Consider the following 18,962-nt stretch of genomic DNA (forward strand, 5'->3'; position numbering starts at 1 on the left):
ATGACATGTATTATTTTATAAATATTCTTTTCATCTACCCAATATTTAATAAAGCAACAACAAGAGTCAGAGGTTTGAGGGTTTGTGGAATGAAATTTTTTAAGTTAAGTCTAAAAGTTCTTTATTGCATATGTAATTGTATATAATATATAAAAATATAGTACTCTTTTTAGTGTAAGTATATACTATGAAATGTTTGGGGCATTCTTATACTGGTTCATGGTCACAACATGACTGCTATAATTATCCAGACATCACACCATTGTTCTAAGCGTGAAGAAAGGGACAGGGGCAGAGAAAAGTAGTTCTTTCCTTTTATCAGTAAAGGAAAAACTTTCATTTTTCATTAGCCAGACCTGTGTCACTTGCCTACAGATACCCGCAAAGGAGTCTGGGGAAATTAGCCTCTACAGTGCAGAAAGATAAGGATAAGGGAACTAGGAATGGTAATGGAGTTGTAATGCAGGGTGTCTGCCAAAAAGTCAAAGGCAAAGAAGACTTAAAATTAGCACCAGGCAAAAGCAGATTATCAGGTTTTATCATTGTTTTAAATAAGAATCTTTTGTTCTCATTATAGTTATTAAAGCTTATCAGTTAGGGATACTGTACTTGAATTAGTGATTTGTGAACTTAATCAAATTATGTTTCAGAATAAGGGCTCAAGCTTAATTGATATATTCATAAAACAGTTGATATAAAACCTTGTTTATATTTAAATAAAATTAATCTTTGGAAAAAAGCATAAATAGAATTTGTTTACAAACTTAAATGGAAGAAGGAACATGGATTTTGTTAGGACTAGAGTTTTAATACCAACTCTGATACCTACTAGATGTGTGACTTTGGGCATTTTACTTGTCTAAATCATATGTCCTAATCTATAAATGGGAAATAATAGTATCTTGCAGGGTTATGGTGAGGCTTAGATAGGCTTTATTTATTATTTTATTTTATTTTATTTTATTTTATTTTATTTTATTTTATTTATTTCATGAGAGAGAGCACATGAGTGGGGGAGAGGGGCAGAGAGAGAGAGAGAGAGAATCTTAAGCTAACTCCATGCTCAACATGGAGCTCAACATGGGGTCAGATCCCTGAGACATGGGATCCCTGGGACATGGGATCTCTAGGACACTGGGATCATGACTTGAGCTGAAATCAGGAGTCAGATGCTCAAGTGACTGAGCCACCCAGACACCCCAATAGGTTTTAAAATGTAGTAATTGTTAGGGACCCAGCAGGAAACAGAATTCAGTCCAAATGAAGAGCCTATTTAAAAAGATGTGGGCATAGTTATGGGAATAAATGAGATGATGAAGCATACAGAAACAGCTTAGTAAGAAACTCTTTGGAGAGAAATTAGTGTTTCTGGACTGCAACTGTGAAGGAGTGGCCCAGTGAAATAGAGATACAGCTACTGCCAGAGAGCAAGTGGTATAGCAAAAAGGAAGCAGGAAAGAATGCCAGTCTCTCTCTTCTCAAACATTCCAGTTTCATGTTGATATCTTCCATTGGCCAAACCCAACAGGAAACTAGGTGGCAAGGTGTTGGAACATGGTGATGAGTCTGCATGGCTCAGCTTCTGAGGACTTCGAGCTAGGCATAGAAGGATACAGACTGAATCTCAAGGAGACAAATGGAGAATAATCAGCACACAATTGTTATTAGTCATAAATAAGATTCTCAGAGAACCCTCTCCGCAAACATTTTTTCAACTGAGAGTAAAAACAGGCCTTGCAAACGTAAGCATCCAAGTTTTTAAGAATCATCTTTCACAGCACTTTGGCTGAAAGGTTCCTACTGGCACTCATGAAAGATTTCCTGAGGTCTTGGCAGACTTTGCAAGCCAAGACCTAGAATAATTGGAGAGTACGCCCTATGAACTTCCTTTGGGCATCCCCAGGTCTCTCATCATTTTGTGGCTTCCTGTGTCAGGATCAGTCTTGCTAGGCCTGGTTAGTCACTTGCTGACTGTTACTTTCAAGGAAGCCAGCCAGGCTTCAGCAAAAGGTGACTACCTCATAACATATCAACCTCACAGCAACAGGAAGTCCTACTAACTTCTCCCCATGAGTTCAGAGTCTTTGTGGACTTCAGACTGCAGTAACTTTTCCTCTTTCCAACTTTGCCATCCCTATCCTTTCCTCCTAAACCTGAATTAACCAACCCAGAGATAAAATGATAAAAGAGGACAGTGGTAGAGACACCTATTTTCTTCCGTAATTTTAGATAGATATTATAACTAGTATCACAGTCTTCAGTGTTCACTCTGGATATTAACAAACAAAAGCCTCATTTCTGAATTTCTAGAAACTAAGAGTTTGAGAAATTGAGAGTACTGATAATAAAACTAGCAGTCACTGAATGCAAACTGATGCAGGCACTCTGGAAAACAGTATGGAGGTTCCTCAAAAAATTAAAAATTGAGCTACCTATGACCCAGCAATTGCATTGCTAGATATTTATCCAAAGGATACAAAAATGCTGAATAAAAGGGGTACATGCACCCCAATGTTGTAGCAGCTCTATTAACAATAGCCAAATTATGGAAAGAGCCCAAATGTCCATTGACTGATGAATGAATAAAGAAGATGTGGTATAAATATTACTTGGTGACTAAAAAGAATGAAATCTTGCCATTTGCAACAATGTGGATGGAACTACAGTGTATTATAAGTTTTGAAATAAGAGAAAGACAAATTTCATATGATTTCATTCATATGTGGAATTTAAGAAACAAAACGGATGAACATAGGGGAAGTGAAGGAAAAATACGATAAAAAACAGGGAGGCAAACCATAAGAGACTCTTAAATACAGAGAACAAACTGAGGGTTACTGGAGTGGAGGTAGGTGGAGGGATGGGTTAAATGGGTGATGGACATTAAGGAGGGCATTTGGTGGCATGAGCACTAGGTGTTATATGTAAGTGATGAATCACTGGGTTCTACTCCTGAAACCAGTACTACGTGGTATGTTAATGAACTTGAATTTAAATTATTAAATTAAAAAAATACGTTACTTAGGAAAAAAAAAATTAGCAGTCATTATTTCAGTGGAGAGAAACAAATTAACTCTAGAAAAGTTAGTGAGAAGCAAGCATGAATACTTTTGTAAGTACCATATACAACTAAACAATACAGGTAACTGAAATAGACCAACTTCTGACATGACAGAATGGGGAGCTCTGTTGAACCATCCCCCAGTGAAACTAGTGAAAATTATATATATACAAAAAATAGTCCTTTAAAGGACCGCCTGAAGGCAAATAGCAAATGAAGAAAGGTATATTCAAGAAAATCTATGAAAATTTGGTAGGATCAATTAAAGTCTGTGGTATTTGAACCAAGAGCACTTCCTTCCTGCCTCTTACCAACTCAGTGGGGCATAGACTCAACTGCAGACTGCTGCAACCAAGAACATAGGGCTCACTTTATCCTCCAGATCCGAACTGGAGGATTTCTTTTTGTTTTTGCTTGTTTGTTTGTTTGTTTTTTCAATTAAGAGCAAGATTTCTGCTTTTCTAATCTTGCCCCTAGCTTACCTGTCTCAGGTGAGTGTGGTCAGGAGGTCAGAACTTCCTTCTTCTGCCTAAGCCTTACTTGTGGAATAGAGGTTCTACTTTGGGTATGGTGCTTTGGGAATCGTGGGGCCCTGGTGTCACTCAGAAGCTTGTCATTGGCCCTACCCCAGGAGGCCTAGTTCAGAAATTTTGCCTGTGGGTGGAGGTGGGGGGAACCAGTCATGAAGCAGATAGCTACTTATCTCTTCCTGAAAGAATTGATTTCATTTGTAATAGAGTAGTGAAGTTTAAACCTAAGGGTGATTTTCAAGAACTGTATAGGTTGTGAGGTGTCTCTCTGGCTCAGCAAGTAGAACAGGTGACTCATGATCTCAGGATTGTGAGTTTGAGCCACATGTTGGGCACAGAGATGGCTTAAAAACAACAATAACAATACAACAGTATAAGTTGTGACAAAAGGTAATTGGAGGGGATTTAGTATAGCCAAGACTGTAAGCCAGCTAGTTTGTATGAATGAACTTGGGAATAAGAGTTGGGAGGAGTCCTCCTGGGTTTGGCACAGAGATCAAACACTGAACTCAGAAACTATTCTTTCCAAGGAGCTACAATATGATTGAATTAGTTTGTAGAGGAATTCTGCTGCTGTTTTTTTTTCCTTTATTTCCAGCTTTATTGAGTTTTAATTGATAAATGAAATTCTGTATATTTATGCCATGTAAGGTGGTGATTTGACATACATATACAGTGTGAAATGATTACCATAATCAAGTTAATTAATACATCTATCACCTTATATACTTACTTAATTAGGTGAGAATGTTTATTAAGATGTACTCTCCTTACAAATTCCAAGTATACAATGCAGTATTATTAGCTGTAGTCACCATGCTGTACAATACATCCTCAAAACCTATTCATCTTAGAAGTTTGTATCCTTTGATTAACATTTCCCTATTTCCTTATTCTCACCTACTTGCAACACCTGCCCTCCCCACCCCTGCTGCCAACAGCCCCTGGCAACCACCATTGTAGTCTCTGATTTTATGAGTTTGGCCTTCTTAATTTTTTTTTTTTTTATTTTTTAAAAGATTTTATTTTAAAGTAATCTCTACACCCAACATGGGGCTCAAACTCACAACCCTGAGATCAAGAGTCATACACTCCACTGGTTGACCCAGGCAGGTGCCTCAAGTTTGATCTTTTTAAAATTATCTAAGTGAAATTATACAGTATTTGTCTTTCTCTTCTGGTTTATTTCACTTAGCATAATATCCTCCAGGTTCATCATGTCAAAAATGGCAGGATTTCCTTCTTTTTGATGGATGAATAATACTCCTTTTTTTTTCTTTTTCGTCTGTGTGTGTACCACATTTTCTTGATCCATTCATCCATTGACAGAGACTAGTTGTTTCCATATCTGGGTTATTGTAAGTAAGACTGCAGTGAACATGGGAGTGCAGATATCTTGCAAGATACTGATGGTTTCCTTTGGATATTTACTTAGAGGTACAATTGCTGGATGTTATAGTAGTTCTATTTTCAATTTTTTGAGGAACCTCCATACTGTTTTCCATTATGGATATACCAATTTACATTCCCACCAAGAGCATACAAAGGTTCCTTTTCTTCACATCCTTGCCAACACTTGTTATTTCTTCTTTTTGGATAATGGCCATGCTAACAGGTGTGAGGTGATATCTCATTGTGGTTTTGATTTGAATTTCTCTGATGATTAGTGATGTTGAGCATCTTTTCATGTGTTTGCCTCTTAAGCATCTTTTTTTGTGTACCTATCTTCTCAGGTCTTTTCTTCATTTTTAAATCAGATTATTAATTTTTTTGCTACTAAGTTGGATGAGAGTTCCTTCTCTTTTTGGTTATTGATCAAATATCAGCTAGATGGTTTGCAAATATTTTCTCCCACTTCGTAAGATGCCTTTTAATTTATCTTTTCATTATTTTCTATACAGAAGATTTTTAGTTTGATATAGCCCCAGTGTTTATTTTTGCTTTCCTTGCCTTTGTTTTTGGTATCATATCCAAAAAATCACTGCCAAGACTGACGTTAGGAAGCTTTTTACCTATGTTTTCTTCAAGTGGTTTTAAGGTTTCAGGTCTTACAGTTAAGCCTTTAATCCATTTTGAAATTATTGTGAATGGTGTAAGTTTGTGGTCCATTTCATTCTTTTGCATGTGGATACCCAGTTTTGCCAAAATGATTTATTGAAGTGACTGTCTTTCATAGTGTGTTCTTGGCACCCTTGTCAAAGGTTAGATGAAGTATATGCATGGGTTTATATTCTGTTCTATTGGTTTATAAGTCTGTTTTTATGCCGTCGCTATACTGTTTTGATCATTATAGCTTGGTAATAGAGTTTGAAATCAAGAAGTGTGATGCCTCCTGCTTTGTTCTTCTTTCTCAGGATGGTTTTGGCTATTCAGGATCTTTTGTGGTTTCAGACAAATTTTAGGACTGTTTTTTTTAATTTCTAGAAAATGTGAGGGTGCTATTGAAAACATTAGGGCAATACTCCAGGAATTATTAGAATTTAGCACCTGGATGTGGTCAGGAAAATGTGGAAGAGAATCTTACTTGTACCACTGTCATTCCGAGTAACTATAGGCTGTGCCACCCTAATCACAGAACATCAGAGGCCTTATATTGTATGTGTGTGCCTATGTGTATGTTTGGGAGGGAGGGTAATAACAGCAAACCTGAGGCAGGGAACTAATTCCCAGAGTTGCTACAATGAGGTGTCTAAACTGTTTAGTTCCCATTAAAACACTACAAGGCATGAAAAGGAACAGGTAAGTATGACCCATATACTGGATAAAAAGTAGGCAACTGAAAATGCCTGTGAAAATTACCAGATGTCAGATTGAACAGAAAAAATATTTAAAGTACCATTTAAAGTACCCATTACAACTATGCTCAAAGAACTGAAGGAAACCATGACTAATGTAAAGGGAGGTATAATGACAATGTTATATCAAATAATATAAGGAAAGAGATAGAAATTTTCTTAAAAAAGAAATGGAAACTTTGTAGTTCAAAAGTGAAATAACAGAGATAAAAAAATTCACTGGAAAGGCCTAACTGTAGATTTGAACTGGCAGAAGAAATAATTAGTAGACTTCAGTATAAATTCATAGAGAGTGTATAAGCTGATGAACAGAGAGAAAAAAAGAAGGAAGAAAAATTAACAGAGCCTGAGAAAAGTATGGGACACCATACGTAAGTGTACCAAAGTGTGTATAATAGTAGTAATATCACCAGAAGGAAGAAGAAAGAGGAAGAAAAATAAGAAATAATAACTGAAGACTCCCTAAATTTGTTGAAAATCAATAACCTACACATCCAGGAACTCAATGAATTTCAGTAGGATAGATGAAAAGAGACCCATAGCAGTTTCATACGGTGAAAGTCAAAGGAAAGGAGAAAATCTTGTAGGCAGAAAGAGGAAAATGACATGTCACTTATCAGAGAACCTCAATAAGATTAAGAGCTGACTTCCCAGCAGAAATAGTGGAGGCCAGAAGGTTATGGGGTACCATATTCCATGTGTTTAGAGAAAAATACAAGCCTGCTTGGTTAAACCAGCTCTCTGGGAGCTATTCCCACATAGCCCCCTGAGTGGTGTGCCATGTCTTTATCTTATCACTCACTGTTTTGTGAGTATAAGAAGTATCTTTAAAGTATATACATCTCTCTATGCTTTTATTTTGTGTCCGTACCTGACCGATCACCAGAAAAACTCATTTTAAGTAATATATAATTATTCCTTATAATATAACACCATATACAAAATTTAACTCAAACTAGATCAAAGACCTAAATGTAAGAGCAAAAATTGGAAAACTGTTAGAAAAAAACATAGGGGTAAAATCTTCATGACCTTGGATTTGGGAAGGGTTTCTATGACATGGCACCAAAATCACAAACAACAGAGGAAAAAAAAAATAGGTAAGTTGCGAATTGGCAAATCGTATATCTGATAAGGGCCTTATATCTAGAGTATAGAAAGAATTCTTACTACTCAGTAGTAAAAAATTAAATAACCCAATGAAAGATTGACCAAAGGATTTGAATAGACATTTTTCTAAGGAAGATAGAAAGTGGCCAATAATCATATGGAAAGATGCTAAACATTATTATTCATTGGGGAAATGCAAATGAAAACTCAAATGAAATGCTACATCACACAGACTAGTGTGGCTCTAGTAAAAAAAGACAGACAATAACAAGTGTTAACAAATATGTGACAGTTTCTCAGAAAGTTAAACATAGAGTTATGTCATCCAGCAGCATTATTCATCACAGCTAAAAAGTGGGAACAATCCAAATGTTCATCAACTGATAAATGGATAAATTATTTTATATTCAGAGAATGGAATAATATTTAGCCCTAAAAAGTAATGATGTACTGATATAAGCTACAACCTGGATGAATCTTGAAAACTTATGCTGAGGGAAATAAGCCAGACATAAAAGAACAAATATGCTAGGACTCTATTTATATGAGTTAATTAGAGCAGTCAAATTCATGAAGAAATGTAGAATAGTTGGGGGAGAAGGTAGGGAAGTTACAGTTTAATGGGGTATAGAGTTTCATTTGGGGGTGATGAAAAATTTCTGATGATAAAGATTGCACAATAATGTGAGTGAATTTAATTCCACAGAATGGTACACTTAAAAAGGGTTGAGATGGTAAACTTTATGTATATCTTACCACAACTCAACACACTGAAAGTGAGGAAACATTTTCTGATAGAATTTTCATTGTGGGAGAGACTAAAGAGACACCTGTGGTGGTAATATATCTATATTTTGCTTCAACTGGTGAAATATTCATTCTAAGTAGACTGTGAAAAGATGACTAGTTATCTCCTATCCTTAGAGCAGTTGCTAAAAATGCTATGCAAAGAGAGATAGTCAGAAACATAATAGATAAATTGAAATGAATACCCAAAAATGTTTACATAACCCAAAAGAAGTCAGTAAAGGGAAAACAGAGTAACAAAAAACAGATAAATGAACAAAAAGAAATAATAAAGTGGTAGACCTGAATGCAAACATATCACTAATCACGTTAAATGCAAATGGCCTAAACACATCAATAGAAAATAGAGACATGGTCAGAATGGATAAGAAAAAAAAAAAAACATGAACCAAATTTATGCTATCACAAAGCAATCACTGCAAATATAATGACATAGATTGAAAGTAAAAAGATAAAACATAATACCTGAAAACATTAATCAATAGAAAGCTACAGTGGCTATGTGAATAGCTCACATAGATTTCATAGCTAAAAAGTACCAGGGATAAAAAATGATCATTTATCATAATGATAAAAAAGATACATTATCAATAATTCATACAGTCTTAAATCTGTATCCACCTAATAACAGTGCTTTATATTACATATGACAAAAGTGAAAGCAATTACACAGTTATATTGCAGATTAAAAAACTCCTCTCACAGTAATAGTTGAATGAATAGAAAGAAAATAAACAAAGGTGTAGAATAATTGAACATCACCATCAAACAGTGGGACTTAATTTTAACTTCTGGAACACTCATCCAAACAACAGTAGAAATACTTCTTTCCATATGTACATGGTTACTCAGGAAAAACCAGATATCAGAAAGATAGTAAGCAAGAAACAAATAGGAAAATTTCCAGACATTTATAATTTAAACACATTTCTAAATAGTCCATGCATCAAATTGGGAATTTTAAGAGAAATTAGAAAATGTTTTGAAATGAAGGAAAATAAAAATGCATAACAAGATTTGTGGGACAGAGTTAAAGTACTTAGGAGGAAATTTATAACATTAGATGCTTACATTAAAAAAGATTAAAGTCTCAAATCAATAGTCTAAGCTTCTACTTTAAACTAGAAAAGGGAAAATAAACCCAAAAGAAGGAGAAGAAAATAAGAAAGGTAAGAATAGAAATAAAAGAAATTTAAAAAATAAATAGAAATTATAATCAATGAAAACACAAGCTGGTTCTTTGAAAAGATTAATAAAATTGAGAAGCCTCTAGCAAGACTGAGAAGGAAAAGGCTGACTATAAAACGATGGACAAATCTATGAGATTAGATGAAATGCCAATTCTGTGACAATCACAAACTACCAAAACTCACCCAAAATAGAATAGATACCCCGAACAGTACTATAACTATTAAAGAAGCTGAAATCATAGTAACAAACAAACAAAAACAAAAACAATCTTTCTGAAAAAGAAATCTCCATGCTTACATGGCTTAACTGGTGAATGTGCTAAATGTTTAAAAGAGACTTAACAGTAATTCTACACAATTTATTTCAGAAAATAAAAGAGAGGGAAATATATCACAATTAATTTTATGAGACAATGTTCTGAAACCAAGACAAATATGGGCAAAAACCAAACCGAAATATTTCACAGATCAATAGCTCTCAAGAACATAGACACAAAGTCCCCAGTAAAATATTAATACGTTGAATCCAACCATCCATAAAATGAAAGTGACACTAAAGAAAAATGGGATTTATCCAAGAAATGCAAGGCTGGTTCAATATTTGTGAGTTAATCAACTTAATCTACCCTATTAACAATTTCACAAAGAAAAATCCACATAATTGTGTCACTTGATCCTTACGTAGTATTTGATAAAATTCAACATCCATTTTTGATAAAAATTCGTTGCAAGCTTGAAATAGAGAACTTTTCATAAAAGACAACTACAAAGAATCTGCAGCTAATATTGTACTTGCTGGTGATAGAATGTTTCCTATGATTTTTTTTTTTTTGGTACAAAAAAGGTAGTTTTATTAAAGTACAGGGACAGGACCCCTGGACAGAAAGAGCTGCACTGGGATTGTGAGGAGTGATTGGTTTTATATTTTTAAGTTGGGAGGGGTAGAGATAAAGGAAGTTTCCAAAAAGATTTTCATATGTTAAAGAAGACTTATAGTATAGCTAACTATTGTCAAGTTAAGGTTTTTGTTGTTGTTGTTTTCCCTCTAGGAAGGCATTGAGATAGTTGGGAGTTCCTGGAGGAATGTCATACTCTGCCTGTCTCAAGTATTTGTCAATGGGCTGCAAGTTGTAAGGAGATTTAATTTTATCCACATTTTCTTTTGCTTTTGTTCTCCACGTCAGTCCCCTCTGAACAATTTTGACTCTTAAATCTTTAAGGTTGTTGAGAGTGGAAAGTCTTATCTTCTCTAACTTCTTCCTGCTGAGTAGGGGCATGGAGTTTTCCCTACCTATGGCTCAACATTGGTCAGTTGGGGAATTTTTATATATAGGAGTTACCAAATGCAGGGAAGGAGTCTAGGCACCAGGCAGGGAGACACTGGAAAAGAAAACAAAATAAGGTTAATATTATTATTATTCCTCATAATATTATGAGGAAAATAAAGCCCAATAAAAAAAAAAAGCCTTTCATCATTGACCAAAACTTTCCTCCACTCCAGGAGTTTAACCAATCACTAAAGAAGAGAGACAGAGACAGACAGAGAGGGAGAGAGAGAGACAGATCGATCATATAAAGCACCAGTTGGAGTATTTATATCTTTTAACAATCCTGTTACATTTTTGTGATAATCTGGAATATATACACAACATTCTGTTTTTATGATAGCACATGTTCCACCTTGTGCAGCAGTTAAAATATCTAATGCCATTTTATTTTATAAAAACTGCATTAAGCATTTGTGTTACTTTAGTATTTAATAGGGAAGTGCTATTTTGAGTGTAATTTAGGTCTTTGAGTGTGTACTTATTAAGAGCTTTCATGTGCCAAGTGACGTGCTCTAGTCCTTCATTGTCATTTGAAAAGAAGTTTGAGGTCTTCCACAGATTCACGGCAACGAGAAGGCATGTTAGCAGTCACACTATATTCCAAGTTTGCACTGAGGGTCGGAGTCCAGATGAGAAGACTCAGACTGAATGTTGGGCACCAAAATAATATGATTTGATGTGGCTTAGGGTCTGGAAATGAACCGTCAAGAAAGAATTGTTGAGATATTTTTGGTGCAAAAAGAATGGCTTTATTAAAGTACAGGAACAGGACCCATGGGAAGAAAGAGCTGCGCTTAAATGTTTCCTATGACTGGTAAAAGGCAGAAATGTCCACTTTCATCCTAGCACTTTCATGCTAGGACATCATCCTGGCAGTCCTAGCCATTTCACTAAGTCAGGCAAAAGAAATTAAAGATGTTTGGGGTGGAAAGGAAGAAATAAACTGTCCCTGTTTGTAGGTGACATTATTTCCAACATAAATAATTTCCAGGAATTTGTTTTTAAAATTTTAGGACAAATGTATGAGTCAAGCAAGGTCACTGAACACAACTTCATAAGGTCAGTACACAAAACAATCATTGTGCATGTTGCCAATGAACTATTAGATACCAATTTTTTTTAAACTTAAAGAAGTTTCTGACAAAAAGGGGAAATGCCTATGAATAAATCTAACCAAACTGTGTAGTATTTATATGCTAAAAACAAAAATGCTGACCAAAAAAAATCAGAGAAAATTTAAATAATAGAGAGATATGCCTTACTTATGGATTGAAATACTCAATATAAGAAAATTGTCAATTGTTCCTAAATGTATGTATAGATATAACACAGTTATCAAAATTACAGGGGGATATTTTGTAGATATAGACTAGATTATAAAATTTATATGGAAAGACAAAGGGAATAGAGTAGCTAAAACAATTTTGAAAAAGAAGAATAAATTTAGAGAATTTATATTACCTGAATTCTAGACTTACTATGAAGCTACAGCAATCAAGACAGTGTGGTATTGGCAAAAGAAGAGACAAAAAGAACGGGATAGAGAATACAGAAATAGACCCATAGAAATAAAACCATTTGATTTTTGGCAAAAGTACAAAAATTATTAAATAGGGAAAGAACAGTTGTATCGACAAATAGCGTTGGAAAAATTGGATGTTTATATCCCAAAAAAAACCCCCAAAAAACAAACAAACAAAAAACCAAAAACCTTTCCAAAAGAAAACAACTAAATTTCACACTTTATACCAATATTCATGCAAATAGATCAGCTCTACATGTAAAGCCAAAAACTATAAAACTTGTAGAAGAAATATAGAAGCAAATCCTCATGATGTGGCATTTAGCAAAGTGTTCGTAATCATAATGTCAAAAGCATGCTTGATAAAAGAAAAAATATAACTTGGATTAATAAACAGCCTTTATTTGGGCAATGCTTTGGTGAGTTTGAGCATGAGACTGTCCAGAGCCCACAGGTGGGGGCCATCACTTGGAAGAGGGCAAGGGAACTTGTAAGGGTTGGCAGGTAGGAGAGGTGAGGTCATTTAGCAGCCCAACAGGAGGATTCTCTAGGTCAGAGAGTTCTGAAGAGTTTCAACACTTTAGGGTCTTTATCTTGTCTGTGGCTAATACATGTATGTAATTGTATGGGGTAGCAAAGCAGGCAAGCTATACATGGCTAAAAAATCTGCTTATTTGGGATAAGTTTAGAACAGTTGGTTGTGTGAAAATTTGAGTTTGACACTGGTGGGATTTTGAGCTAATGAGTCACAGTCTGCTGTTAAGAAGTAAACAGCATAGAAGACAATGCACAGAGGCCATCTCTGGGTATATAACAACTGGGTAATGGGTAGTGGCTAGAAGAAATTTGAGCACATAGTAGAAAAATCTAGATTGCCTTGAGGAGACAGTTGGTCAAAAAGGCAATTCTGGTAAAGATTCAGAAGGAAAAGAGGAACACATTATTGGAAACTGAAGGAATTTTATATATAACTGGAGGAATTGTTATATAGTGGTATAAAACTTGGCTGCATTGTGCTCTACAGTTGTGGAGAAAACAGAAATTGTAAATGATGTAATTGAATATGTTGCAGAAGAGTTTCCAAGCAAAGTACTGAAGATGCAGGCTGGTATTTTCTTTCTGCTTAGTATAATGCTAGAGGAAAGAGATAAATTAAGGAAGAAGCTGTGAGGAAAAAGGAGCCAGCACTTGATTTTGGAAGTTCTTGGTCTATCCAGATTTCAAAGGATGCTAACATTAGGAAATTCACTATCAAGAAAGTGTGTTCTGGAGAGAGAAGACCGAGTGTATGGCTGGATTAACTTGCTGAAACAATTAAGGTGTAACTCATGGATCCACTCAATCATCTGAGTAGAAGGCAGGAGTGATGGGGTTATCCAGGAAATATCTAATACTGTAGACCCTGTGACATACACGAGAGACCCACATGTCTTTTGAGAATCTTATATCAGCAGGAACACTGCTAACTTGGACTGAAAGGGACAGAAACAGGACATAATGAGAGAAAGCTGTTGGGCTTCCAAAATTACTCAAGCAGGAAATTGCAACTGCAAACATATGCTACCCTTCAGGAAAAAGTAATAATGATTCCAAGGGTAGAGCCACTGCAGGTTGGTTGTACAGAAGCCTATGGAGTCTTAGTGGGCAGAGCATTAAGACAGGGTATTATTCACAGCCCTTAAAACTTAACAGAATTTTTCATTATGTATTTCAAACTTATCTGGGACTAGTGACCCCTTTATTCCTTGCAATGACTCTCTTACTCCCTTAGGGAATGGGAATGTCTATCCTGTCTATGTCTAATGTTTATGCCTATCCCACCATTTTATTTTATTTTATTTTATTTTAATTAATTTTATTATTTTATAAGTTTATTTATTTATCTTGGGGGGAGAGAGAGCCTCATATGTGTGAGGACGGGCAGAGAAAGAGAGCAAGAGAGAGAATCTCAAGCAGGCCCCACGCTGTAGCACAGAGCCCAGGTCAGGCCTTGATCTCATGAACTGTGAGATCATGAGCTGAAATCAAGAGTCAGAGACTTAACCAGCTTAGCCACCCAGGTTCCCCCCACCATTGTATTTTAAAATACAAGTAACTTCTTCTCTTGTTTTACATGTCCACAGAAAGAAATTTTGTCCCAGGATGGATCATATTCAGAATGTAACTCATACTTGATGTAGATGATGAGATTTGGGACTTTTGAGCTGATGATATTTAGATGAGGTTTGGGACTTAGAATTGATGCTATAATGAGTTGAGACTTTGGAGGATGTTGGGATAGAGTGAATATATTTTACATGTGAGACAGATGTGAATTTTAGGGGGCAGAGAATGGGTTGTATTGGGTTGAATGCTGCTGCTCTCCAAAAAATATATCCACATTCTAGTCCCTAGAATCTGTGAATGTGATCTTACTTGGAAAAAGAGATTTTCAGATGTAATTAAGTTAAGGATTTGAAGATGAAATCATCCACATTATGTGAATGGGCTCTAAATCCAGTGTCAAGGGTCCCTTTTATAAGAGACACACAGAAGAGAGACATGATCAAAGGTGAGGAGAAGGGCATGGAAAGAGGGAGGCAGAGATTGGAGTTATGTAGCCACAAGCTAAGGGATTCTTGGAGCCATTAGAAGTTGGAAGAGACCAAGAAGTTTTCTCCCTTAGAGCCTTCAGAGAGAACAACACCTTGATTTTGGACTTCTAGCCCCCAGAACAGTGAAATAACTAATTTCTGTTGTTTTGCTACAGAGTTTGTAGTAATTTGTCATGGAAGCCCTAGGAAACACATATATGGTTTTAGGTTTAGAGCTCTGTCAAGGGAATCATGCTAGCATTACAGAATAGTCCTGATGTACATTTAGTTTCTTTGGGTAGGTGTGGGATCCTGGGATTCTTGGTTCTGGAATGATTAGGACATGAAAAATACAGCCCTTAGTTTACATAGATCTCTTCATAGACCCCATACAGAACAAACTCTTAGGAAGCTTAAGATTCTATGTCACATACAATTATGCGTCTTATTGGGCAACATACAATACTTCTGAAAGAGGTATCTTGTTACCAGACTTCCAATTTGGGGTGGGATTGTTTCTAGAATACAGGAATACCTTGAGATAGCATCAGATTCCACAGGTAAAGGGCTCAGTCCCACAAGATGCCTTCCACTTTAGACGCCATTTGCAAGCCCACGTTGTTACCTGTACTTCCAAACAACCGGCTATAAATCAGAGGTTCCCATAACCCATTCCTTGGGTTTTGATAATTTTCTAGAACAGTTCACAGAAGTCAGAAAAACATTTTACTTACCTGATTACTAATTTATTACAAAATATATTAAAGTATATGAATCAACAACCAGATGAAGAGATACATGGGTGAGTCCTGAGCAAAGGAGCTTCTGTCTTGGAGCTTGGCTCCTGGAATTGATGGCATGTGGACTCATTCTGGCTCCCGAACTTGGAAACTCTCTGAATTCCCTTCTTTTGGGTTTTTATGGAGGCTTCGTTACATGGTCATGATTGATAACTCATTGGCTGTTCGTGATTGATTCAGCCTTTAGCCCTTCCACCTCTGCAGAAATCAGGGGGGAACTAAAAGTCCCACCCCTCTGGTCATAATTGGTTCCCTTGGCAACAGTTCCAGTCTTAGGTGCTCCAGAAGTCAGCTTTATTAACATAAATTGTGGTAGAATAGGAGTTTGTGTGAATAACAAGATACATTTTTCAGCTTTATGGCTCTGAAGCAATTTCAGGGCCTGAGAATAAGAGACCAAATATTATAACAAAAGATGCTCCCATTACTCTTACAGCTCAGGGAATTCCAGGGTTTTGGGAACTGTGAGCCAGGAACTGAATGAAGACCAAATATATATGAGAAATACATTTTGGCCATCTGAGTGATCAAATATATATATTTTTTATAAATCACAATATCACAGTTGGCTATGAGATTTTGTTTGTTTCTCTGTTTTGAGAGAGCTAAGTATTCAATTATGTTGATTTTAACTTTAGAGTCTTTCTGTGTCTAAGAATAAAAACAAAAAATCCCTAGATGCTAGCTGAAAAATCTCAATCAAAAATCTAAATAAGTATTGCAAAATAATTCCTAATATTTGAATTTTCTGTTTTAACCTAGATTTTAGATGCCACTGACTATAACCTTCATGTTAATTAATTTCAATCAAATGGAGATTATGATTTTAGCAAGAAATGTCAGAAAGAATAAGATAAGAAAAATATGTCAACTCTCACTATTCACGTTGCAGCCTTTAGCTCCAAAATAATAGAATGAAAGGCTATCTAAATTTATTCATACAAAACAATTACTTCCCATATCTGATTCATTACCATATAGCCATGTTAAGTCATGGTAGATTCATTTCCTTTATTTGCTTTCTCTGAAGGCATTTTTTTTTCACTTTACTGTTTACTGCTTGTCCAATATTTTGTTTTTTCTACTATTCTTTGTTCAAACTGCAAAAATCTGAAATAGAAATATAATATAGAAGTATAGGCATCAGCTAACATTTTCTATGGCATATGGTACTTCAGATGCCATATGTACCAGTGTTTAGTGATTCTGGCAAAGAGGCATAGAATGGTGAAGTCCAACTGCCAGGATTGCTGAAAACAAATATGTAAATGCTCCAGGGCTTTTGTTATTCATAACATACCTCTAACACAGCACATACAATATGCTGTTCATTCTGTAACTAGTATAACTAATAAACCACATTTTCCTCTCTAATTTTTTAAGGCTTCTCCAAGTTTGTGTGGTCTTCTCCCTCTAATCTTGAACCCCATTATTGAACTCTGCCTTTCATGAAGCTCATATTAATGAAAGAAGCCTTAGGAGAGTGCATCCGTCCTTTTCAAGGGCATTTATTTATTTTTCAAATTAAAATCCAAAGTCTTCTGCGGCTTCTTCTGTGGAACAAAGAAAATGCACTGGGCATGTTCTCTAGACAGTCATTAGGAGAAAGCAGCTAACACCAGGAAAGGCAAATTTGGGCAGAAGAACAGGAAAAGTTTCTTTACTGTGAGGCTGTTTCATGATCTTCCCAACAGTGACATTCTCTACAGGATGTAATGTGAAAGGAGGTCTGTGGATTTAATTATTTTGAAAAAGGGATATAGCAATAATTTTAATAATTTTTAAGCTGCTACATGCATTCAAGTCCATGTAAGATGATCACAATTTAGAGAATAAAAGCTGACCTTGTTTTGTTTTGTTGGTTTATTTCTGCTGATTTATACATAGCTAATGGGAAGCACACCTAATCTCCTTTTTTTCTGTTTCATAGATAGGCAATCCACACAAAGTGGAAAGAATAGCAGACTAGCAGCTAGAATCCTTAGAGGTCATTACTTTCCATTTGTCATCATACAAGCTGTTTAACCTCTTTGAGCCTGTTTCCATATGTACGATGAGGATAATATCTTCCCTGGGGATATTAGTGTGAGGATAATATGATATAATCTTTGTGGAAGTGCACTTATCTAGTATTATTATTATTAAAAAGAAAACATCTGTAGATTTGCTAGTAGTTTAGAGGCCTAAGGAGGCTGGTACTACTTACCACTGCGTGTTTTTCTATGGACACAAAACCTAGAAGGAAATTGGAGATAGAAAGTTGTGAACATGCCAGTAAGATGGGAAGCAATGCAAATGACTTTTGCTGGGTTTACTTTTTTGGGTTGAATCAAGTGAAATTGCCATTTTTATAGGTCAAAGTGGTCTTAATATAGGAAATTTCACTTGGTTCTTCCTGTTTTGATGGATTCCCGATGATAGCAAATGTGCATAAACACACACACGCACACACACACACCCACACCCTGGCACCCTTTCCTTTCAAGCAGTAACTAATAACTAGAAGAGCTATCTGATTTCCATTTCTGCTTAATATCTTCTTCCCTTTCTATCACCCCCTCCCCAATTAGGCATCAATTTTTCAAAAGTGTATTTATTTATTTTCAGAGAGAGAGAATGCATGTGAGCACAAGCAGGGAAAGAGCAGAGAGAGAATCTCAAGCAGGTGCTGCACTGCCAGCACGGAGCCCGATGTGGGGCTTGAACTCATGAACCATAAGATTATGACCTGAGTGGAAAACAAAAGTCAGACGCTTAACCAACTGAGCCACCAGGTGCCCCAGCACCAAATTATTTTGATTGTAACTCTGAACTGTCTTGCAAATGTGAACCTCTCATTTCTACTGCCACGCCTCAGTCCAGGTCTTCATTCCTTGTTTAGATTACTGAAATCTTTCTATTCAGTATTCAACCTAGCAATTCTCTGTGGCAGCAGCAATGGTAATTTGAGGGCATATGGAAGGTGCGTGAGAATGACATGCAGGATCAGGAAACTGTCTCTAGATTTAGTCTGAGATTCAAGATATAATTATGATGAGATGTTAAGGACCTTAACAGAAGGTGGGAGGAGAAACAGAATGCTGAGGAGTGGGTGCTAAGAGCTCTTCAAGAGGAAGATAAGATCAGGAATCAGGAAGCTCTAGGACAAGGTAACAAAATCTGTATTAGAACCCAAGTTGCCCGCTCTGTAATCTCATTGTCAGCCATTGGGACTGGGGGATAAACCTCTTCTTACTTCTAGGTAAA

The 18,962-nt window shown here is 35.9% G+C and overlaps 1 long non-coding RNA gene across 2 annotated transcripts; it reads right to left on the reverse strand.

Moving 5' to 3' along the window:
* Positions 1-1,225: 1,225 nt before the first annotated feature.
* LOC131507406 (uncharacterized) lies at positions 1,226-15,939 on the reverse strand. Of its 2 annotated transcripts, XR_009259490.1 has the most exons (4): positions 15,651-15,939; positions 11,300-11,511; positions 10,834-10,873; positions 1,226-1,596 (listed from the first exon to the last, which is right to left on the reverse strand). It is a non-coding gene; the product is annotated as an uncharacterized LOC131507406 (long non-coding RNA). The 2 variants fall into 2 exon arrangements; XR_009259491.1 differs by lacking the exons at positions 1,226-1,596; positions 10,834-10,873 and having other exon boundaries at positions 11,232-11,511.
* Between the last annotated feature and the right edge of the window lie 3,023 nt (positions 15,940-18,962).

Source organism: Neofelis nebulosa, chromosome 3 (assembly GCF_028018385.1).
Source record: "Neofelis nebulosa isolate mNeoNeb1 chromosome 3, mNeoNeb1.pri, whole genome shotgun sequence".
NCBI classification, from domain to species: Eukaryota; Metazoa; Chordata; class Mammalia; order Carnivora; family Felidae; genus Neofelis; species Neofelis nebulosa.